The sequence below is a fragment of the Pseudophryne corroboree genome, chromosome 6 (assembly GCF_028390025.1).
Source record: "Pseudophryne corroboree isolate aPseCor3 chromosome 6, aPseCor3.hap2, whole genome shotgun sequence".
Classification (NCBI taxonomy): domain Eukaryota; kingdom Metazoa; phylum Chordata; class Amphibia; order Anura; family Myobatrachidae; genus Pseudophryne; species Pseudophryne corroboree.
In genome coordinates, this window is record NC_086449.1 from 376,622,748 (window position 1) to 376,647,550 (window position 24,803).

The 24,803-nt window shown below is 49.3% G+C and overlaps 1 protein-coding gene across 2 annotated transcripts in view; it reads right to left on the reverse strand.

Annotated features, from left to right (window-relative positions):
• LOC134932375 (uncharacterized) overlaps positions 1-24,803 on the reverse strand; it is a 287,377-nt gene that overhangs the window by 81,786 nt on the left and 180,788 nt on the right. The window lies entirely within an intron of this gene.

Here is a 24,803-nt window from a genome sequence, read left to right on the forward strand (position 1 = left end):
CATAGCTGCGCTTTCTTCCCTGCCCTGACCGCTGAGACACGCCGCCGGACAGAGCACTAAGGGGCAGGAGAGGCTCACACTGCGCTCTCCTCCCCTCCCCTGAAACAGCAGCAGCGGAGAGCAGCACAGTGGGGTGAGGCAATGTGCATCTGGCATTGCGGCAGCAATTGTGTATCTGGCACTGAACTGTATCTAGCACTGCACTATTGGGGGCATGTGTGTATCGCGTCCCATTTTATTTGGCCACACCCAGTACCACTAAGGGGAATAACTACTGGGAGACAGGCTAATTTTTAAGTTGATAATTGTATGGCCCCCAAAGGATTTTATAAATATCCAAATGGCCCTTGGTAGAAAGAAAAAGGTTCCCCACCCCTGGCCTATAAGCTTAACCATATCTTTGCAGATCTATGTAACTAAGATCTCTAAACTATCTACCACCATGTAGTGTTTAAATCCTATTGCTAATACCGCTTTGTATGCTGGGGAAAACCTGTTGCGTGTGTTTTTTGTTGTTGCTCAGAATAACCCCTCCCTTTTAAGCACCTGAGAGGTATTACTAAATTGATTGAGCAGCTTCCATTTATATTAGAGGCATAGGGGACAGACCATATGCTGGCGTTAAGAGGAATGCTTGAATGAAGAGATGAAGTTTAAGGACACTTTTAAAAAAGTTAGGAAGCTTAAGAGTTGGAGGGCATTCTAGTGGTTGGGAGCAGCATGGAAGAAATCCTGAAGGCAGGAATGGCAAGAAGTGACAATGGACTAGGTGAGGAGACAGTCATTGCAGATGGACGTAAAGAGGAGGGAGTGTGAGTGGAAAGGAGTCTGGAGTTGGAGAGAAAACGGTTTGTGGAATACATTATTAAGCCATGGTGCCATAAGCGGTATTAAAAAAAAATAATAATAATAATAATAAGATTTTACTTACCGGTAGATCTATTTCTCGTAGTCCGTAGTGGATGCTGGGGACTCCGTAAGAACCATGGGGATAGACGGGCTCCGCAGGAGGCATGGGCACTTTAAGAAAGAATTTAGATTCTGGTGTGCACTGGCTCCTCCCTCTATGCCCCTCCTCCAAACCTCAGTTAGAGAAACTGTGCCCAGAAGAGCTGACAGTACAAGGAAAGGATTTTGGTAATCCAGGGCAAGATTCATACCAATCACACCGTATAACCTGTGAGAACAACCAGTTAACAGTATGACAAATAACAGAGCATCAGGTCAAACCCTGATGCAACCATAACTTAACCTTATTGAAGCAATAACTATATACAAGTATTGCAGAAGAAGTCTGCACTTGGGACGGGCGCCCAGCATCCACTACGGACTACGAGAAATAGATTTACCGGTAAGTAAAATCTTATTTTCTCTAACGTCCTAGAGGATGCTGGGGACTCCGTAAGGACCATGGGGATTATACCAAAGCTCCCAAACGGGCGGGAGAGTGCGGATGACTCTGCAGCACCGACTGAGCAAACACAAGGTCCTCCTCAGCCAGGGTATCAAACTTGTAGAACTTTGCAAAAGTGTTTGAACCTGACCAAGTAGCCGCTCGGCAAAGTTGTAATGCAGAGACCCCTCGGGCAGCCGCCCAAGAAGAGCCCACCTTCCTAGTAGAATGGGCCTTAACTGATTTTGGCAGCGGCAATCCAGCCGCAGAATGAGCCTGCTGAATCGTGTTACAGATCCAGCGAGCAATAGTTTGCTTTGAAGCAGGAGCCCCAAGCTTGTTGGAAGCATACAGGATAAAACAAAGACTCTGTTTTCCTGACCCTAGCCGTTCTGGCTACATAAACCTTCAAAGCCCTGACCACATCAAGTAACTCGGAATCCTCCAAGTCAGTAGTAGCCACAGGCACCACAATAGGTTGGTTTATATGAAAGGATGAAACCACTTTCGGCAGAAATTGTGGACGGGTCCGCAATTCTACTCTATCCGCATGGAAAACCAGATAGGGGCTTTATGTGACAAAGCTGCTAACTCTGACACACGCCTAGCCGAAGCCAAGGCTAATAGCATGACCACCTTCCACGTGAGATATTTCAACTCCACCGTTTTGAGTGGTTCAAACCAGTGGGATTTCAGGAAACTCAACACCACGTTAAGATCCCAAGGTGCCACTGGAGGCACAAAAGGGGGCTGAATATGCAGCACTCCCTTTACAAACGTCTGAACTTCAGGTAGAGAAGCCAACTCCTTTTGAAAGAAAATGGATAGGGCCGAAATCTGGACCTTAATGGAACCCAATTTTAGGCCCAAATTCACTCCGGACTGTAGGTAGTGAAGGAAACGGCCCAGCTGGAATTCCTCCGTAGGAGCATTCCTGGCCTCACACCAAGCAACATATTTTCGCCATATACGGTGATAATGTTGAGCGGTCACGTCCTTCCTAGCCTTTATCAGCGTAGGAATGACCTCATCCGGAATGCCTTTCCTTGCTAGGATCCGGCGTTCAAACCGCCATGCCATCAAACGCAGCCGCGGTAAGTCTTGGAACAGACAGGGCCCCTGTTGCAACAAGTCCTGCTTAGAGGAAGAGGCCACGGGTCCTCTGTGAGCATTTCTTGCAGATCTGGATACCAAGTCCTTCGTGGCCAATCTGGAACAATGAGTATTGTTCTCACTCCTCTTTTTCTTATTATCCTCAGCACCTTGGGTATGAGGAAGAGGAGGAAATACATAGACCTACTGGAACACCCACGGTGTCACCAGGGCGTCTACAGCTATCGCCTGAGGGTCTCTTGACCTGGCGCAATACCTCTGTAGCTTTTTGTTGAGGCGGGATGCCATCATGTCCACCTGTGGCAGTTCCCACCGACTTGTAATCTGTGTGAAGACTTCCTGATGAAGTCCCCACTCTCCCGGGTGGAGGTCGTGTCTGCTGAGGAAGTCTGCTTCCCAGTTGTCCACTCCCGGGATGAACACTGCTGACAGTGCGCTTACGTGATTCTCCGCCCAGCGAAGAATTCTGGTGGCTTCCGCCATCGCCACTCTGCTCCTTGTGCCGCCTTGGCGGTTTACATGAGCCACTGCGGTGATGTTGTCTGACTGAATCAGAACCGGTTGGTCGCGAAGCAGGGTCTCCGCTAGACGTAGGGCGTTTTATATGGCCCTTAGTTACAGGATGTTGATGTGAAGGCAAGTCTCTTGACTTGACCACAGACCTTGGAAATTTCTTCCCTGTGTGACTGCACCCCAACCTCGGAGGCTTGCGTCCGTGGTCACCAGGACCCAGTCCTGAATGCCGAATCTGCGGCCCTCGAGAAGGTGAGCGCTCTGCAGCCACCACAGGAGTGACACCCTGGCCCTGGGGGATAGGGTGATTAACCGATGCATCTGAAGATGTGAACCGGACCACTTGTCCAGTAAGTCCCATTGAAAAGTCCTCGCATGGAACCTGCCGAAGGGAATGGCCTCGTATGATGCCACCATCTTTCCCAGGACCCGAGTGCAGTGATGCACTGACACCTGTTTTGGTTTTAATAGGTTCCTGACCAGTGTCAAGAGTTCCTGAGCTCTCTCCATCGGGAGATAAACCCTTTTCTGGTCTGTGTCTAGAATCATGCCCAGGAAAGGCAGACGAGTCGCAGGAACCAACTGCGACTTTGGAATATTTAGAATCCAGCCGTGTTGCCGTAACAATTCCAGAGAAAGTGCTACGCTGATCAGCAACTGCTCTCTTGATCTCGCTTTTATGAGGAGATCGTCCATGTATGGGATAATTGTGACCCCTTGCTTCCGCAGGAGTACCATCATTTCCGCCATTACCTTGGTAAATATTCTCGGTGCCGTGGAGAGACCAAACGGCAACGTCTGAAAATAGGATTTTGGTACTTACCAGGTAAATCCTTTTCTTTGAATCCATAGGGGGCACTGGAGTACTCTTGGGATATGGACCGGGCGTAGCCGGAAATGGCACATATTTAAATATTTAAATTAGTAACTGGCCATCCCCTCCATATTCCCATAGAGCCTTCAGTATTTTTACTGGGCCGAACAGGAGTGATAGAGAGGATGAACCATAGAGAATTACATATAACATTATATGAACCTATAACATTATAATATAATGGTCAACCCTAAAGTTGACACATATCGTAACTGATAACAATCAGTTGATACCATAACATCGAATGCATTGGTGATAAAGTGTTACCATAAGATCCACAGAACTTACCACAAGACAGGTAAACTGCTCTGGGTGGGCGTCCAGTGCCCCCTATGGATTCAAAGAAAAGGATTTACCTGGTAAGTACCAAAATCCTATTTTCTTTTTCATCCACTAGGGGTCACTGGAGTACTCTTGGGACGTACCAAAGTTTCCCGTTGGGCGGGAGAGCTGTTTGGCACCTGTAACACTACACGGCCAAAGCTAAATGCTGATGCCGTAAACGTAGCCAACCTGTAAAAGCGCACTAATATGCGTACTGATGGTCATGCACTGATGACCATGTAGCAGCTCGTCTAAGCAGTTTTCGTAGAAACTCCACGACCTGCTGCTCCCGACGTTCGCAAAGAACGTATGGAATGGTCTGACACTGATGTAGGCGGCTGAAGGCCGCTTATGACGTTCACTAGAACGTGTGGAATGGTCTGACCCCGATGTAGGCGGTTGAAGCCCGCTTATGACGTTCCCTAGAACGTGTGGAATGGTCTGACCCTGATGTAGGCGTTGTAGCCTATCATGAAGCTAAGCCTGACGTATGACATAAGGTCTGCTTGGAAGCTGGCAAAGCCATCTTCACTACATTATAGAGAACAATGTGTCTGTTCTACGTACAATTGATGATTGGGTTACATAAACGCGTAGTGCGCGTACCACATTCAAAGTAACTTAAGTTCCCGAACATATTGATAACCCAGGAACTACATTAATTAATTGATGCGTGACATTATACTATCTTTGACAGGAAAACGGAATTTGTGCGAAGTTCCGTCCTATGATCATAAAACACCAGATTGGGAGCCTTGTCATGCAAGCCACCCTATGTTAAAACACGCCTTGCTGAGAGGCTAAGGCTAAGAGAAAAGTGTTTACCAATTGATAAATGTAACATCCACTTGTTGTAAGAATTCAACAAATGAAGACTGTAAATAAAAAACCTAAAACCAGATCAAGTCCCATGGCACTGTAGGTGGTATAAATGGAGGTCGTCTGAGGATACCGTGCAGGAAAGTGTGTACAATCGACAAAGGAGCCAAACACCTTTGCAGGTAAATTGACATGCAGAGACCTGCACCTTGAGTGTAGAATATAATCCTTCACCAAACCCAGTCTGTAAAAATATTAAAAGACGGGATAACTTGAAAATGATGTTGGAAACTTCTGAGCGTCACACCAACCTATAGAGGCACGCTAAACCTTGTGATAATGAGCTGCCGTACTGGCTTCCCAGCCCCTAACATGGTGTGCATACCAGATTCTGGAATGCCATCAGTTCTTAAGAGAGCGCTTTGAACAGCCACCCCGTCAAACGCTGCCGCGCTAAATCGGGGTAAAAGAACTGACCCTAGTGGGACAGGTCCGGACGTGGCGAGAGCGGTGTAGTTCGGAGATCCAAGAATCATGGCCTCCGAGGCCAATGTGGCGCCACTAGTATGACTGTCATGGAGTCTTGTATGATCCATTTTAGTACCCGAGGAAGCAGCGTAAACGTTGTAACAGATTCACAACGCTGTACAGCCACGCGATCGTGAGAGCATCCACAGCTGCTGCCTTCGGAGCTCTTGTCCTGGACACATACTGGGATGGACACATACTTGGATGTTTTTTTTTTTTTTTCCCGAGATGCCAATAGATACCCCTGTGGGTAACTCCACCGCTGGACCAACATCTGGAACACTTAAGAATTCAATGCTCAGTGTCCTGGAATAAGCTGCCTTCCAGCTGTTCACTCCCAGAATGAACATCGAGCAACTTGCCGCATGGTCATGCGACTTCGATTCCGTCCTTGATCGGTGATGTATGCGATCGCCGTTGTGTTGTCTGACCGCACTTGGACAGTCTGAGAACGGAGCATGTGGCCCGCTTGCCGCAGCGCGTTTGACCGAAATCTTCCATGATTTATGAAGTTGATCATTTGGGACCCCAGGTCCCCAACCTCTGAGACTCGCTTTCATATTTAGAATTATCCAATTCCAGACGCCGAACATTGTCCCTGCGGTAAAATTATGTACTTGGAGCCACTAGAGTATTGAAACTCTGGCCCTTAGAGACAACCGTACTATTTGATGAACTTGTAGGAGCGTGCAAGAACTTCCAGGTGAAAATGACCTGAGTGACTCCTTGCGAACTAGAGTGCGTCGAAAGACGTCACTCTCCTTTCCAATAGGCAAAAGGCCAAACGGATCAAGACTGTCCGTGGCTTGCGTACGAACTGTACGTGATGACGAACAGTTTGTGTGGTATGTTCAGGCAGGTAAATCCGTGTAATCACTGAATTATCCCTATACATGAGTCAGTTGTTACGGAATGAGGCTTGATATTTCTAGGTTAACAATCTAACCGTGCTGAACGACGCCATTGTACGTTAGTAAGGGCCGTTGCATGACGAAGTTTTGAGACGGAGCTTTAATGAGCAGATCTGCAAAACACGGAACTGTTATCACTTCCAGGGATGAGCTATCACGATAGCCATTACTTGTGACAACCCTAGGCGCCATACGAAGCCAAAACGGTAGCGCTTGAAAGCGAGAATGGTTTTTACTGCAAACTTAAGTAGGCCTGATGCGTCTAAGTACTTATTCATGTTGAAATCCAGAATCACTGTGGATTTCAACCTGTAGTCACCAACTGCAGGTATTCATTTGTTGAATGTGTAGTAAGCGACGCACTGATTGACCTGAAGGGTCAGTATCGGACTGACAGATTCAGCCAGCTTTGGAACTACCCCAAACTGGAATAATGACCGTGACTCTGTTGTTGACTGCAGTCAAAGTGCTCAATCTACTAGAGCTTGTATGGCGGTGTGCGCGATTTTATCTTCTGACCCAGGCAGCCCCGTCATGCAAATTGCAATGGTGGAAAACAATCAACCTATGTCTGGTAAACTGCGAACCCAAAATTGCGGATCCCTCAACTGTGGATGCCCACAACTGACGATCGGCGATGGGCTGGAAACTCATTCTAGCCCTGGCTTTTCAGTGGCTTAGCTGTAAACACCACTGAAACCCTGGTTAAAGATGCCTGGAAGTAGGTGGCAGCACTTTAACCGTATATTGAGGACAATCAGACAATTAGAGGTTATCGAAAACCACGTTCACTACCACCTGACCAGTCTGTGGCTGTTCCTGTAGCACGGCCCCTAAAGGACTGAGATGTAAAGACTATATCCTGAGTATAATTTATTCTGGAATTTGTCCAAGACAGGACGAAACCTGTAGCCAGCGTAAGGTAATGTTTCTATTCTCGTTTACACACAGTCCCCACATAATGGGCGGCAGCGTGAGCTGACCGCCCGCAATAGACAGAAAAAATAAGCAAGTGAGCGGCGGCAGTGAGAGCTGCCTACCGCTCAGTACCTGCACCACCTGCGGAGGCCATGACGGGACTTCTCTGTAAGCGCCGTCCTGCGTCCTTGTGCAGTCAGTGGCTGCAATCAGCTGCGCTGATTTTGGTCAATGGCGGGGCCCTTTGTATGAGCACCGGCAGACCATCTGCTGACTAATGCAGCACCAATGATCCTTAACCCGAACTTCTCTGATAAGTTGGGAAGGGATCAGGTAGAAAAAAAAAACAAAATATATATAATCTTGCTTGAAGAATCGAAGGACATTCAGTCCACAGTACCTTCCGCTAGAGGCACAGAAAAATACTGAAGGCTCTATGGGAATATGGAGGGGATGGCCAGTTACTAATTTAAATAAGAATTTACTTACCGATAATTCTATTTCTCATAGTCCGTAGTGGATGCTGGGGACTCCGTAAGGACCATGGGGAATAGCGGCTCCGCAGGAGACTGGGCACATCTAAAGAAAGCTTTAGGACTATCTGGTGTGCACTGGCTCCTCCCCCTATGACCCTCCTCCAAGCCTCAGTTAGGATACTGTGCCTGGACGAGCGTACACAATAAGGAAGGATTTTGAATCCCGGGTAAGACTCATACCAGCCACACCAATCACACCGTATAACCTGTGATCTGAACCCAGTTAACAGCATGATAACAGAGGAGCCTCTGAAAGATGGCTCACAACAATAATAACCCGATTTTTGTAACAATAACTATGTACAAGTATTGCAGACAATCCGCACTTGGGATGGGCGCCCAGCATCCACTACGGACTATGAGAAATAGAATTATCGGTAAGTAAATTCTTATTTTCTCTAACGTCCTAAGTGGATGCTGGGGACTCCGTAAGGACCATGGGGATTATACCAAAGCTCCCAAACGGGCGGGAGAGTGCGGATGACTCTGCAGCACCAAATGAGAGAACTCCAGGTCCTCCTCAGCCAGGATATCAATTTTGTAGAATTTTACAAACGTATTTGCTCCTGACCAAGTAGCTGCTCGGCAAAGTTGTAAAGCCGAGACCCCTCGGGCAGCCGCCCAAGATGAGCCCACCTTCCTTGTGGAGTGGGCATTTACAGATTTTTGGCTGTGGCAGGCCTGCCACAGAATGTGCAAGCTGAATTGTACTACAAATCCAACGAGCAATAGTCTGCTTAGAAGCAGGAGCACCCAGCTTGTTGGGTGCATACAGGATAAACAGCGAGGCAGATTTCCTGACTCCAGCCGTCCTGGAAACATATATTTTCAGGGTACTGACAACGTCTAGCAACTTGGAGGCCTCCAAGTCCCTAGTAGCCGCAGGCACCACAAATAGGTTGGTTCAGGTGAAACGCTGAAACCACCTTGGGGAGAAACTGAGGACGAGTCCTCAATTCCGCCCTGTCCGAATGGAAAATCAGATAAGGGCTTTTTCAGGATAAAGCCGCCAATTCTGACACGCGCCTGGCCCAGGCCAGGGCCAACAGCATGACCACTTTTCATGTGAGATATTTTAACTCCACAGATTTAAGTGGTTCAAACCAATGTGACTTTTGGAACCCAAAACTACATTGAGATCCCAAAGTGCCACTGGAGGCACAAAAGGAGGCTGTATATGCAGTACCCCTTTTACAAACGTCTGAACTTCAGGGACTGAAGCTAGTTCTTTTTTGGAAGAAAATGGACAGGGCCGAAATTTGAACCTTAATGGACCCCAATTTCAGGCCCATAGACACTCCTGTTTGCAGGAAATGTAGGAATCGACCCAGTTGAATTTCCTCCGTCGGGCCTTACTGGCCTCGCACCACGCAACATATTTTCGCCAATTGCGGTGATAATGTTTTTGCGGTTACATCCTTCCTGGCTTTGATCAGGATAGGGATGACTTCATCCGGAATGCCTTTTTTCCTTCAGGATCCGGCGTTCAACCGCCATTCCGTCAAACGCAGCCGCGGTAAGTCTTGGAACAGACAGGGTCCTTGCTGGAGCAGGTCCCTTCTTAGAAGTAGAGGCCACGGATCCTCCGTGAGCATCTCTTGAAGTTCCGGTTACCAAGTCCTTCTTGGCCAATCCGGAACCACGAATATAGTGTTTACTCCTCTCCATCTTATCAATCTCAGTACCTTGGGTATGAGAGGCAGAGGAGGGAACACATACCCTGACTGGTACACCCACGGTGTTACCAGAGCGTCTACAGCTTATTGCCTGAGGGTCCCTGGACCTGGCGCAATACCTGTCGAGTTTTTAATCATGTGGAAGACTTCTGGGTGAAGTCCCCACTCTCCCGGGTGGAGGTCGTGCTGAGGAAGTCTGCTTCCCAGTTGTCCACTCCCGGAATGAATACTGCTGACAGTGCTATCACATGATTTTCCGCCCAGCGAAGAATCCTTGCAGCTTCTGCCATTGCCCTCCTGCTTCTTGTGCCACCCTGTCTGTTTACGTGGGTGACTGCCGTGATGTTGTCCGACTGGATCAACACCGGCTGACCTTGAAGCAGAGGTCTTGCTAAGCTTAGAGCATTGTAAATGTCCCTTAGCTTCAGGATATTTATGTGAAGTGATGTCTCCAGGCTTGACCATAAGCCCTGGATATTCCTTCCCTGTGTGACTGCTCCCCAGCCTCGCAGGCTGTCATCCGTGGTCACCAGGACCCAGTCCTGAATGCCTAATCTGCGGCCCTCTAGAAGATGTGCAACCACCACAGGAGGGACACCCTTGTCCTTGGTGACAGGGTTATCCGCTGATGCATCTGAAGATGCGACCCGGACCAATTGTCCAGCAGGTCCCACTGGAAAGTTCTTGCGTGGAATCTGCCGAATGGGATTGCTTCGTAGGAAGCCACCATTTTACTCAGAACCCTTGTGCATTGATGCACTGAGACTTGGCTCGGTTTTAGGAGGTTCCTGACTAGCTCGGATAACTCCCTGGCTTTCTCCTCCGGGAGAAACCCCCTTTTCTGGACTGTGTCCAGGATCATCCCTAGGAACAGAAGACACGTCGTCGGAACCAGGTGCGATTTTGGAATATTGAGAATCCAATCGTGCTGCCGCAACACTACCTGAGATAGTGCTACACCGACCTCCAACTGTTCCCTGGATCTTACCCTTATCAGGGAATTGTCCAAGTAAGGGATAACTAAAATTCACTTCCTTCGAAGGAATATCATTATTTCGGTCATTACCTTGGTAAAGACCCGGGGTGCCGTGGACCATCCATACGGCAGCGTCTGAACTGATAGTGACAGTTCTGTACCATAAACCTGAGGTACCCTTGGTGAGAAGGGTAAATTATTGACATGAAGGTAAGCATCCTTGATGTCCCGAGACATCATGTAGTCCCCTTCTTCCAGGTTCGCAATCACTGCTCTGAGTGACTCAATCTTGAATTTGAACCTCTGTATGTAAGTGTTCAAAGATTTTAAATTTAGAATCTGTATCACCGAGCCGTCTGGCTTCGGTACCACAACAGTGTGGAATAATACCCCGTTCCCTGTTGCAGGAGGGGTATCTTGATTATCACCTGCTGGGAATACAGCTTGTGAATGGCTTCCAAAACTGTCTCCCTGTCAGAAGGAGACATCGGTAAAGCCGACTTTAGGAAACGGCGAGGGGGAGACGTCTCGAATTCTAATTTGTACCCCTGAGATATCACCTGAAGGATCCAGGGGTCTACTTGCGAGTGAGCCCACTGCGCGCTGAAATTCATTGAGACGGGCCCCCCACCGTGCCCGATTCTGCTTGTAAAGCCCCAGCGTATACTGAGGGCTTGGCAGAGGCGGGAGAGGGTTTCTGTTCCTGGGAACTGGCTGATTTCTGCAGCCTTTTTCCTCTCCCTCTGTCACGGGGCAGAAATGAGGAACCTATTGCCCGCTTGTCCACGAAAAGACTGCGCCTGATAATACGGCGTCTTCTCATGTTGAGAGGTGACCTGGGGTACAAACGTGGAATTCCCAGCTGTTGCCGTGGCCACCAGGTCTGAAAGACCGACCCCAAATAACTCCTCTTAATAAAGCAATACTTCCAAATGCCGTTTGGAATACGCATCACCTGACCCCTGACGTGTCCATAACCCTCTACTGGTAGAAATGGACAACGCGTTTAGACTTGATGCCAGTCGGCAATTATTCCGCTGTGCATCACGCATATATAGAAATGCATCTTTTAAATGCTCTATAGGCAAAAATATACTGTCCCTATCTAGGGTATCAATATTTTCAGTCAGGGAATCCGACCACGCCAACCCAGCACTGCACATCCAGGCTGAGGCGATTGCTGGTCGCAGTATAACACCAGTATGTGTGTAAATACCTTTTAGGATACCCTCCTGCTTTCTATCAGCAGGATCCTTAAGGGCGGCCATTTCAGGCGAAGGTAGAGCCCTTACAAGCGTGTGAGCGCTTTATCCACCCTAGGGGGTGTTTCCCAACGCACCCTAACCTCTGGCGGGAAAGGATATAATGCCAATAACATTTAGAAATTATCAGTTGTTATCGGGGGAAACCCACGCATCATCACACACCTCATTTAATTTCTCAGATTCAGGAAAACTACAGGTGGTTTTTCCTCACCGAACATAATACCCCTTTTTTTGGTGGTACTCGTATTATCAGAAATGTGTAAAACATTTTTCATTGCCTCAATCATGTAACGTGTGGCCCTACTGGAAGTCACATTCGTCTCTTCACCGTCGACACTGGAGTCAGTATCCGTGTCGGCGTCTATATCTGCCATCTGAGGTAACGGGCGCTTTAGAGCCCCTGACGGCCTATGAGACGTCTGGGCAGGCACAAGCTGAGTAGCCGGCTGTCTCATGTCAACCACTGTCTTTTATACAGAGCTGACACTGTCACGTAATTCCTTCCAACAGTTCATCCACACAGGTGTCGACCCCCTAGGGGGTGACATCACTATTACAGGCAATCTGCTCCGTCTCCACATCATTTTTCTCCTCATACATGTCGACACAAAAGTACCGACATACAGCACACACACAGGGAATGCTCTGATAAGAGGACAGGACCCCACTAGCCCTTTGGGGAGACAGAGGGAGAGTTTGCCAGCACACACCAAAGCGCTATATATATACAGGGATAACCTTATATAAGTGTTTTTCCCCTTATAGCTGCTGTATAGTTAATACTGCGCCTAATTAGTGCCCCCCTCTCTTTTTTAACCCTTTCTGTAGTGTAGTGACTGCAGGGGAGAGACAGGGAGCTTCCCTCCAACGGAGCTGTGAGGGGAAATGGCGCCAGTGTGCTGAGGAGATAGGCTCCGCCCCCTTATCGGCAGCCTTATCCCCCGTTTTTCTATGTATTTTGGCAGGGGTTAAATGCATCCATATAGCCCAGGAGCTATATGGGATGCATTTTTTTGCCATCCAAGGTGTTTTTATTGCGTCTCAGGGCGCCCCCACCCAGCGCCCTGCACCCTCAGTGACCGAAGTGTGCGGAGAGCAATGGCGCACAGCTGCAGTGCTGTGCGCTACCTTGTTGAAGACAGGACGTCTTCTGCCGCCGATTTTCCGGACCTCTTCTGCCTTCTGGCTCTGTAAGGGGGCCGGCGGCGCGGCTCTGGGACCCATCCAAGCTGGGCCTGTGATCGTCCCTCTGGAGCTAATGTCCAGTAGCCTAAGAAGCCCAATCCACTCTGCACGCAGGTGAGTTCGCTTCTTCTCCCCTTAGTCCCTCGATGCAGTGAGCCTGTTGCCAGCAGGTCTCACTGAAAATAAAAAACCTAAACTAAAACTTTCACTAAGAAGCTCAGGAGAGCCCCCAGTGTGCACCCTTCTCTTTCGGGCACAGAGATCTAACTGAGGCTTGGAGGAGGGTCATAGGGGGAAGAGCCAGTGCACACCAGATAGTCCTAAAGCTTTCTTTAGATGTGCCCAGTCTCCTGCGGAGCCGCTATTCCCCATGGTCCTTACGGAGTCCCCAGCATCCACTTAGGACGTTAGAGAAAATATTTAAATATGTGCCATTTCCGGCTACGCCCGGTCCATATCCCAAGAGTACTCCAGTGACCCCTAGTGGATGAAAAAGAAATTGGTAATGACAATCCTGTACCACAAATCTGAGGTACGCCTGATGAGGTGGATATATGGGGACATGAAGGTATGCATCCTTTATGTCCAGAGACACCATAAAATCCCTCCCTTCCAGGCTTGCGATGACCGCTCTCAGCGATTCCATCTTGAACTTGAACCTTTTCAGGTATATGTTCAGGGATTTTAAATTCAATATGGGTCTGACCGAACTGTCCGGTTTCGGGACTACAAACTTGAAGATACAATTTGTGAATTGCAGTTAACACTATTTCCCTCTCGTGGGGGAAAGCTGGCAGGCCGATTTGAGGTATCGGTGAGGGGGCATCTCCTCGAATTCCAGCTTGTATCCCTGAGACACAATATCTATTGCCCAGGGATCCAACTGGGAGTGAACCCACTTGTGGCTGAAATTTCGAAGACGTGCCCCCGCCGGGCCTAGCTCCGCCTGTGGAGCCCCAGCGTCATGCGGTGGATTTTGTAGAGGCCGGGGAGGACTTCTGCTCCTGGGAACTAGCTGTGTTGTGCAGCTTCTTTCCTCTGCCCCTGCCTCTGGCAAGAAAGGACGCACCTCGGACTTTCTTGTTTTTCTGTGATCGAAAGGACTGCATTTGATAATACGGTGCTCTTAGGCTGTGAGGCAACATGGCAAAAAATTTGACTTTCCAGCAGTAGCTGTGGAGACCAGGTCCGAGAGACCCTCCCCAAACAATTCCTCACCCTTGTAAGGTAAAACCTCCATATGCCTTTTTGAGTCGGCACCACCTGTCCATTGCCGAGTCCACAGGACCCTTCTGGCAGAAATTGACATAGCATTTATTCTAGAACCCAGTAGACTAATGTCTCTTTGAGCATCTCTCATATATAGGACAGCGTCTTTAATATGCCCCAAGGTCAACAATATAGTATCCTTGTCTAAGGTATCAATTTCCTCAGACACGGTATCCGTCCATGCTGCTACAGCACTACACACCCAGGCCGACGCGATCGCCAGCCTCAGTAAGGTACCTGAATGTGTATAAATGGACTTCAGGGTAACCTCCTGTTTGCGATCCGCAGCATCTTTGAGGGTAGCCGTATCCTGTGACGGCAGGGCTACCTTCTTGGATAAGCGTGTTAAAGCTTTGTCCACCTTAGGGGAGGATTCCCAGAGTAACCTGTCCGTTGGCGGGAAAGGATACGCCATAAGAATCCTTTTGGAAATCTGCAGTTTATCTGGAGATTACCAAGCTTTTTCACATAACTCATTTAGCTCGTATGAGGGGGGAAAGGTTACCTCCGGCTTCTTTTCCCCATACATATGTACCCTCTTGTCAGGGACTGGGATTTCCTCTGTGATGTGCAACACATCCTTAATTGCTATAATCATATAACGGATGGATTTAACCAATTTTGGCTGTAACTTTGCATCATCGTAATCGACACTGGAGTCAGAATCCATGTCGGTATCTGTGTCAACAATTTGGGATAGTGGGCGCTTCCGAGACCCTGACGGCCTCTGCGACATAGGATCAGGCACGGGTTGGGACCCTGACTGTCCTGAGGCTTCAGCTTTTTCTAACCTTTTATGCAAGTAATTAACATTATCATTTAAAACCTTCCACATATCCATCCAATCAGGTGACTGCGCCGTCGGCGGAGACACCACATTCATTTGCTCCCGCTGCTTCCACATAGCCTTCCTCATCAGACATGTCGACACAAGCGTACCGACACCACACACACAGGGAATGCCCTTTTTGAAGACCGTTCCCCCACAAGGCCCTTAGGAGAGACAAAGAGAGAGTATGCCAGCACACACCCCAGCGCTATAAACCCAGGAATAATAAGAATTTACTCACCGGTAATTCTATTTCTCGTAGTCCGTAGTGGATGCTGGGGACTCCGTCAGGACCATGGGGATTAGCGGCTCCGCAGGAGACAGGGCACAAAATTTAAAAGTTTGACCACTAGGTGGTGTGCACTGGCTCCTCCCCCTATGACCCTCCTCCAAGCCTCAGTTAGGATACTGTGCCCGGACGAGCGTACACAATAAGGAAGGATTTTGAATCCCGGGTAAGACTCATACCAGCCACACCAATCACACCGTACAACTTGTGATCTGAACCCAGTTAACAGTATGATAAACGTAGGAGCCTCTGAAAAGATGGCTCACAACAATAAACAACCCGATTTTTTTGTAACAATAACTATGTACAAGTATTGCAGACAATCCGCACTTGGGATGGGCGCCCAGCATCCACTACGGACTACGAGAAATAGAATTACCGGTGAGTAAATTCTTACTTTCTCTGACGTCCTAGTGGATGCTGGGGACTCCGTCAGGACCATGGGGATTATACCAAAGCTCCCAAACGGGCGGGAGAGTGCGGATGACTCTGCAGCACCAAATGAGAGAACTCCAGGTCCTCCTTAGCCAGGGTATCAAATTTGTAGAATTTTACAAACGTGTTCTCCCCTGACCACGTAGCTGCTCGGCAGAGTTGTAATGCCGAGACCCCTCGGGCAGCCGCCCAAGATGAGCCCACCTTCCTTGTGGAGTGGGCATTGACAGATTTAGGCTGTGGCAGGCCTGCCACAGAATGTGCCAGTTGAATTGTGCTACAAATCCAACGAGCAATCGTCTGCTTAGAAGCAGGAGCACCCAGCTTGTTGGGTGCATACAGTATAAACAGCGAGTCAGATTTTCTGACTCCAGCCGTCCTTGAAATATATATTTTCAATGCTCTGACAACGTCCAGCAACTTGGAATCCTCCAAATCGCTAGTAGCCGCAGGCACCACAATAGGCTGGTTCAGGTGAAACGCTGATACCACCTTAGGCAGAAACTGAGGACGCGTCCTCAATTCTGCCCTGTCCGAATGGAAAATCAGATATGGGCTTTTATACGATAAAGCCGCCAATTCCGACACTCTCCTGGCTGAAGCCAGGGCCAGTAGCATGGTTACTTTCCATGTAAGATATTTCAAATCCACCGATTTGAGTGGCTCAAACCAATGGGATTTGAGAAAATCCAAAACTACATTGAGATCCCACGGTGCCACTGGGGGCACAACCGGGGGCTGTATATGTAGTACTCCTTTTACAAAAGTCTGGACTTCAGGAACTGAAGCCAATTCTTTTTGGAAGAAAATCGACAGGGCCGAAATTTGAACCTTAATGGACCCTAATTTGAGGCCCATAGACAATCCTGTTTGCAGGAAATGTAGGAATCGACCCAGTTGAAATTCCTCCGTCGGGGCCCTCCTGGCCTCACACCACGCAACATATTTTCTCCAAATGCGGTGATAATGTTGTGCAGTCACCTCCTTCCTGGCTTTGACCAGGGTAGGGATGACCTCTTCCGGAATGCCTTTTTCCCTTAGGATCCGGCGTTCAACCGCCATGCCGTCAAACGCAGCCGCGGTAAGTCTTGGAATAGACACGGTCCCTGCTGAAGCAGATCCCTTCTTAGAGGTAGAGGCCACGGATCTTCCGTGAGCATCTCCTGAAGTTCCGGGTACCAAGTCCTTCTTGGCCAGTCCGGAGCCACTAGTATCGTTCTTACTCCCCTTTGCCGTATAATTCTCAGTACCTTGGGTATGAGAGGCAGAGGAGGGAACACATACACTGACTGGTACACCCATGGTGTTACCAGAGCGTCCACAGCTATTGCCTGAGGGTCTCTTGACCTGGCGCAATACCTGTCCAGTTTTTTGTTGAGGCGGGACGCCATCATGTCCACCATTGGTCTTTCCCAATGGACCACAATCATGTGGAAGACTTCTGGATGAAGTCCCCACTCTCCCGGGTGAAGATCGTGTCTGCTGAGGAAGTCTGCTTCCCAGTTGTCCACTCCCGGGATGAACACTGCTGACAGTGCTATCACATGATTTTCTGCCCAGCGAAGAATCCTTGCAGCTTCTGCCATTGCCCTCCTGCTTCTTGTGCCGCCCTGTCTGTTTACGTGGGCGACTGCCGTGATGTTGTCCGACTGGATCAACACCGGCTGACCCTGAAGCAGAGGTTTTGCCAGGCTTAGAGCATTGTAGATTGCTCTTAGTTCCAGTATATTTATGTGAAGAGACGTTTCCAGGCTTGACCACACGCCCTGGAAGTTTCTTCCCTGTGTGACCGCTCCCCAGCCTCTCAGGCTGGCATCCGTGGTCACTAGGACCCAGTTCTGTATACCGAATCTGCGGCCCTCTAACAGATGAGCACTCTGCAACCACCATAGCAGAGACACCATTGTCCTTGTCGACAATTTTATCCGCTGATGCATCTGCAGATGCGATCCGGACCATTTGTCCAGCAGATCCCACTGAAAAATTCGTGCATGGAATCTGCCGAATGGAATCGCTTCGTAAGAAGCCACCATTTTTCCCAGGACTCTTGTGCATTGATGCACAGACACTCTCCCTGGTTTTAGGAGGTTCCTGACGAGTTCGGATAACTCCCTGGCTTTCTCCTCCGGAAGAAATACCTTTTTCTGAACAGTGTCCAGAATCATCCCTAGGAACAGCAGACGTGTCGTCGGGATCAGTTGGGATTTTGGAAAATTCAGAATCCACCCGTGCTGTTGGAGCACTACTTGGGTTAGTGCTACTCCGACCTCCAGCTGTTCTCTGGATCTTGCCCTTATCAGGAGATCGTCCAAGTAAGGGATAATTAATACGCCTTTTCTTCGAAGAAGGATCATCATTTCGCCCATTACCTTGGTAAAGACCCGGGGTGCCGTGGACAATCCAAACGGCAGCGTCTGAAACTGATAATGACAGTTTTGTACCACGAACCTGAGGTACCCTTGGTGTGAAGGGCAAATTGGGACATGAAGGTAAGCATCCTTGATGTCCAAGGACACCATAAGGTCCCCTTCTTCCAGATTCGCTATCACTGCTCTGAGTGACTCCATCTTGAACTTGAATTTTTGTATGTACAGGTTCAGAGATTTCAGATTTAGAATAGGTCTTACCGAGCCGTCCGGCTTCGGTACCACAAATAGCGTGGAGTAATACCCCTTTCCCTGTTGTAGAAGGGGTACCTTGACTATCACCTGCTGAGAATACAGCTTGTGAATGGCTTCCAATACAGTCGCCCTGTCGGAGGGTGACGTTGGCAAAGCAGACTTTAGGAACCGGCGAGGGGGAGACTTCTCGAATTCCAACCTGTAACCCTGAGATACTACCTGCAGGATCCAGGGGTCCACCTGAGAGTGAGCCCACTGTGCGCTGAAATTCTTGAGGCGACCCCCCACCGCCCCTGAGTCCGCTTGTAAGGTCCCAGCATCATGCTGAGGCCTTTGCAGAAGCCGGGGAGGACTTCTGCTCCTGGGAAGGAGCTGCTTGCTGCAGTCTCTTACCCTTTCCTTTGCCTAGGGGCAAATATGAATGTCCTTTTGCTCGCTTGTTCTTATAGGAACGAAAGGACTGCGGCTGAAAAGACTGCGTCTTTTTCTGCTGGGAGGTGACCTGAGGTAAAAAGGTGGATTTCCCGGCTGTTGCCGTGGCCACCAGATCCGATAGACCGACCCCAAATAATTCCTCCCCCTTATACGGCAATACTTCCATATGCCGTTTGGAATCCGCATCACCTGACCACTGTCGCGTCCATAAACTTCTTCTGGCAGATATGGACATCGCACTTACTCTTGATGCCAGAGTGCAAATATCTCTCTGTGCATCTCGCATATATAGAAATGCATCCTTTAAATGCTCTATAGTCAGTAAAATACTGTCCCTATCCAGGGTATCAATATTTTCAGTCAGTGACTCCGACCAAGCCACCCCAGCACTGCACATCCAGGCTGAGGCGATTGCTGGTCGCAGTATAACACCCGTATGTGTGTATATACTTTTTAGTGTATTCTCCAGCCTCCTATCAGCTGGATCCTTGAGGGCGGCCGTCTCTGGCGACGGTAACGCCACTTGCTTTGATAAGCGTGTGAGCGCCTTATCTACCCTAGGGGGTGTTTCCCAGCGCGCCATAACCTCTGGCGGGAAAGGGTATAATGCCAATAACTTCTTTGAAATTAGCAGTTTTCTATCGGGGGTAACCCACGCTTCATCACACACTTCATTCAATTCCTCTGATTCAGGAAAAACTACCGGTAGTTTTTTCACACCCCACATAATACCCCTTTTTGTGGTACTTGCAGTATCAGAGATATGCAAAACCTCCTTCATTGCCGTGATCATATAACGTGTGGCCCTACTGGAAAATACGTTTGTTTCTTCACCGTCGACACTGGATTCGGTGTCCGTGTCTGGGTCTGTGTCGACCGACTGAGGTAAAGGGCGTTTTACAGCCCCTGACGGTGTTTGAGACGCCTGGACAGGTACTAACTGGTTTGCCGGCCGTCTCATGTCGTCCACCGACCTTTGCAGCGTGCTGACAGTATCACGTAATTCCATAAATAAAGCCATCCATTCTGGTGTCGACTCCCTAGGGGGTGACATCACCATTACAGGCAATTTCTCCGCCTCCACACCAACATCGTCCTCATACATGTCGACACACGCGTACCGACACACAGCAGACACACAGGGAATGCTCTGATAGAAGACAGGACCCCACTAGCCCTTTGGGGAGACAGGGAGAGTTTGCCAGCACACACCCAAGCGCTATAAATATATAGGGACAACCTTAAATAAGTGTGTTCCCCTTATAGCAGCTCAAATATTGTTAATATCGCCAAATAAGTGCCCCCCCTCTGTTTTTACCCTGTTTCTGTAGTGCAGTGCAGGGGAGAGCCTGGGAGCCTTCCTAGCAGCGGAGCTGTGTAGGAAAATGGCTCTGTGTGTTGAGGAGAATAGGCCCCGCCCCCTTTTCGGCGGGCTTCTTCTCCCGGTTTTTCTGAAAACCTGGCAGGGGTTAAATACATCCATATAGCCAGAATAGGTATTTCTCATTGCTGCCCAGGGCGCCCCCCCCAGCGCCCTGCACCCTCAGTGACCGTTGGTGTGAAGTGTGCCGAGAGCAATGGCGCACAGCTGCAGTGCTGTGCGCTACCTCATGAAGACTGAGAAGTCTTCAGCCGCCGGTTTCTGGACCTCTTCTCTTTTCGGCATCTGCAAGGGGGTCGGCGGCGCGGCTCCGGTGACCCATCCAGGCTGTACCTGTGATCGTCCCTCTGGAGCTAGTGTCCAGTAGCCTAAGAAGCCAATCCATCCTGCACGCAGGTGAGTTCACTTCTTCTCCCCTAAGTCCCTCGTTGCAGTGAGCCTGTTGCCAGCAGGACTCACTGAAAATAAAAAACCTAATAAAACTTTTTCTAAGCAGCTCTTTAGGAGAGCCACCTAGATTGCACCCTGCTCGGATGGGCACAAAAACCTAACTGAGGCTTGGAGGAGGGTCATAGGGGGAGGAGCCAGTGCACACTAGTGGTCAAACTTTTAAATTTTGTGCCCTGTCTCCTGCGGAGCCGCTAATCCCCATGGTCCTGACGGAGTCCCCAGCATCCACTAGGACGTCAGAGAAAACACAGTAATTTAATGTTAACCCAGTAGCTGCTGTTTATATATTGTTTTTTGCGCCTAATTATGTGCCCCCCTCCCCCCCCCCTCTCTTTTTACCCTCTTCTACCGTGTATCTGCAGGGGAGAGCCCGGGGAGCTTCCTCTCAGCGGAGCTGTGGAGAAAAAATGGCGCTGGTGAGTGCTGAGGAAGAAGCTCCGCCCCCTCGGCGGCGGGCTTCTGTCCCGCTTAAATATGCAATTTTTGGCGGGGGCTCATACATATATACAGTGCTCAGCTGTATATATGTTTAACTTTTGCCAAAAGAGGTCCCAAATGCTGCCCAGGGCGCCCCCCCCCCCCCCTGCACCCTTACAGTGACCGGAGTATGTGAGGTGTGTGGGAGCAATGGCGCACAGCTGCAGTGCTGTGCGTTACCTCAGTGAAGAACGGAGTCTTCTGCCACCTGTGAAGTCTTCTTTGCTTCTAATACTCACCCGGCTTCTGTTTTCCGGCTCTGCGAGGGGGGCGGCGGCGCGGCTCTGGGATCGGACGGCGAGGGTGAGATCCTGCGTACGATCCCTCTGGAGCTAATGGTGTCCAGTAGCCTAAGAAGCAGGACCTCGCTTCAGAGAGTAGGGCTGCTTCTCTCCCCTCAGTCCCATGATGCAGGGAGTCTGTTACCAGCAGAGCTCCCTGAAAATAAAAAACCTAAACAAAATACTTTCTCTCAGCAAACTCAGGAGAGCTCACTGAAAAGCACCCAGCTCGTCTGGGAACAGTATCAAACTGAGGTCTGGAGGAGGGGCATAGAGGGAGGAGCCAGTGCACACCAGAACCTAAATTCTTTCTTAAAGTGCCCATGTCTCCTGCGGAGCCCGTCTATCCCCATGGTCCTTACGGAGTCCCCAGCATCCACTAGGACGTTAGAGAAAATATAGTACATAGGGGATACTGGGATGGTAAGAGTTACCATGGGGTATAGATGGGGTCCATTGGAGCCTGGCACCTTAAAAATTCTTCAGTGTGCTGGCTCTTCCCCTCTATGCCCCGCCTGCAGACTCAGTCTAGGAAAACGGTGCCCAAGGAGACGGACACACTTTGAGAAGAGGAAAACAAATAAGATAAAAGTGGTGAGATACGAACCAGCACATAACAAGGGGTTAGCAGCGCCATCCACAACTTGAAACTAGGGACAGCAACAGCAGACCCAAACAGTAAATACACAAGAACAACTCTTGCAGGAAAATTTGAAGCACAGAGGTCCTACGTACTAGGAAAAAAGGAATTACCGGTAGGTATTAATTTCCTATTTTCTCTCACGTCCTTGGGGATACTGGGATGGTAAGAGTTACCACGAGGATGTCCCAAAGCTCCCAGAATGGGTGGTAGAGTGCAGAGACCCCTGCGAAACAGAGCGACTGAAGGGCCTCAGTAGCCAAGTTATCAAACCTGTAAAACTTTACAAAAAAAAAAAAAAAAACGAAAAAAAAAAAAAAGGGTTCGAACCAGACCAAGTAGCAGCTCGGCATAACTGCAAAGCAGAGACACCACAGGCAGCCACCCCCAGGAAGGACACACCAACCTTGTGGAGTGGACCTGAATAGAACTCGGCAGTGGCAAGGCTGCAGAAGAGTAAGCCCTTTTGGAAAGTCATCCGGATGCAATAGTTGTAGCATCAGAACAAACAGGGAATCAGATTTCCGGTGACTAGCCGTTCTCTTGACATACACATTCAAGGTACGAACAACATCCAAGGATTTTGAAGCAATGGACGTGTCAGACAACACAGGAACCACAATCGGCTGGTTGATGTGAAATGCAGACACAACCTTAGGCAGAAACTGCAGAAGAGTCCTGAGCTCCGCTATATCCTCGTGAAACACCAGGAAAGAGCTCTTACAGGATAAGGCCCCCAATTCCGAGACACGCCTTGCTGAGGCCAAGGCCAACAACATGACAGTCTTCCAAGTCAAATACTTCATGTCCACCCGGTGTAATGGTTCAAACCAGTCAGATTGGAGAAAGGTCAGGACTGATTTGAGATCCTATGGTGCCGAGGGAGGTGTAAAGGGTGGCTGAATACGAAGGACACCTTTTAGGAATGTCTGGACTTCCGGGATAACAGCCAACTGTTTCTGGAAGAAAATAGACAAAGCTGAGATCTGAACCTTGACGGATCCCAAACGAAGTCCCATATCCACATCAGCTTGCAGGAAGCGCAAGAACCTTCTCAGATGAAAATCTGTGGTGGAGTACCATCGACCCTCAGACCATGAGACATACTTCTTCCAGATGCGGTGGTAATGCTTAGACATGACCACCTTCCGAGCCTGGACCACAGTTGAGATGAGATGACCTTTCCAGGAATCCCTTTTCTAGCTAAAATCTCCCTCTCAATTTCCATGCCACCAAACCTAGCCGTTAAGTCTTGATAGACGAACGGCCCTTGCAGAATATGATCTTCCCGAAGCGGCAGAGGCCAGGGCTCGTTGAGGGACCAGGCTAGTAGGTCCACATACCAGGCCCAGCAAGACCAATCCGGGGCAATCAGAATTGCATGAACACTTACCCATTTTAGTCTCTTGAGGACCCTGGGAAAAAGAAAACGGAAGGAACAGATAGATGAACTGGCAAATCCACACCGCCGTCAGAGCGACCACAACTGCAGCCAGTGGATCCCTTGTCCTGGAGCAGTATCGATGCAGCTTCTTGTTGATCCGAGAAGCCATGTCGATCAGCGGGCAGCCCCACCGCAGTACCAACAGCTGAAACACCTGCGGATGAAGGCCCCACTCCCCCGGGTGCAGGTCGTACCTGTTGAGGAACCTACTTCCCAGATGCCCATGCCTGGAATGAAGATGACAGACACAGCCCTAGCGTTGCATTCTGCCCAGAGGAGTATCCTGGACACCTCTCGCATTGCGGCCATGCTTTCTGTACCTACCTGTTTATGTAAGACACCGCCGTGGTGTTGTCTGACTGGACCTGTATGGCCTGATGTTGGAGGAGAGAAGCAGCTTGTAGAAGGGCATTGTAAATCTCCCTGAGTTCCAGAATGTTTATCAGAAGAGATGCCTCTTGAGATGACCAGCTTCCCGGAAACTGAGCCCCCTGGGTGACAACACCCCAGCCACTGAGACTCGCATCCGTTGTCAATAGAACCCGAGTTCCGAAGTGGCGACCTTCAACCAGGTGGGGGATCTGTAGCCACCGTAACAGGAAAATCTTTGCTCTTGGTGACAGGAACCCTCTGTTCAGCAGATCCAGCTGGAAAAGGACGGGCATGGAATCTTCTGTACTGGATAGCCTCGTATGAGACCACCATCTTGCCCAAGCACCGGATGAAGAGATGCACCAAAACTTTCGGAGGTTTCAGAACAGAGCACACCATCGTTGTCAAGGCTTTGTCCATAGGGAGGAACACCTTCTGAGACACCATGCCCAGGATCATCCCCAAGAACTGCAGTCTTTGTGATGGTACCAGGTGGGACTTGTGCAGATTGAGAATCCACCCGTGCTCAGTCAGAAGCAGTGTAGTCAGTGCGATGCTTTCTAACAACCGTGCTTCAGACACAGCCTTTATGAGGAGATGGTCCAAGTATGGAACGATGTTCACACCCCTTATGCGGAGGTGTAGCATCATCTCCGTCATCACCTTTGTGAACACCCATGGATAGGCCAAAGGGTAGGACCCGGAACTAGAATGGCTCTTCCTTCAGTGCGAGCCTGAGGTAAGCCTGATGAGGCGTCTATATTGGGTAGAGAAGGTACGCATCCTTGATATCCAGGGATACCAGGAATTCCCCCTCTTCCAGGTCAGAAATCACAGCTGAGGGATTCC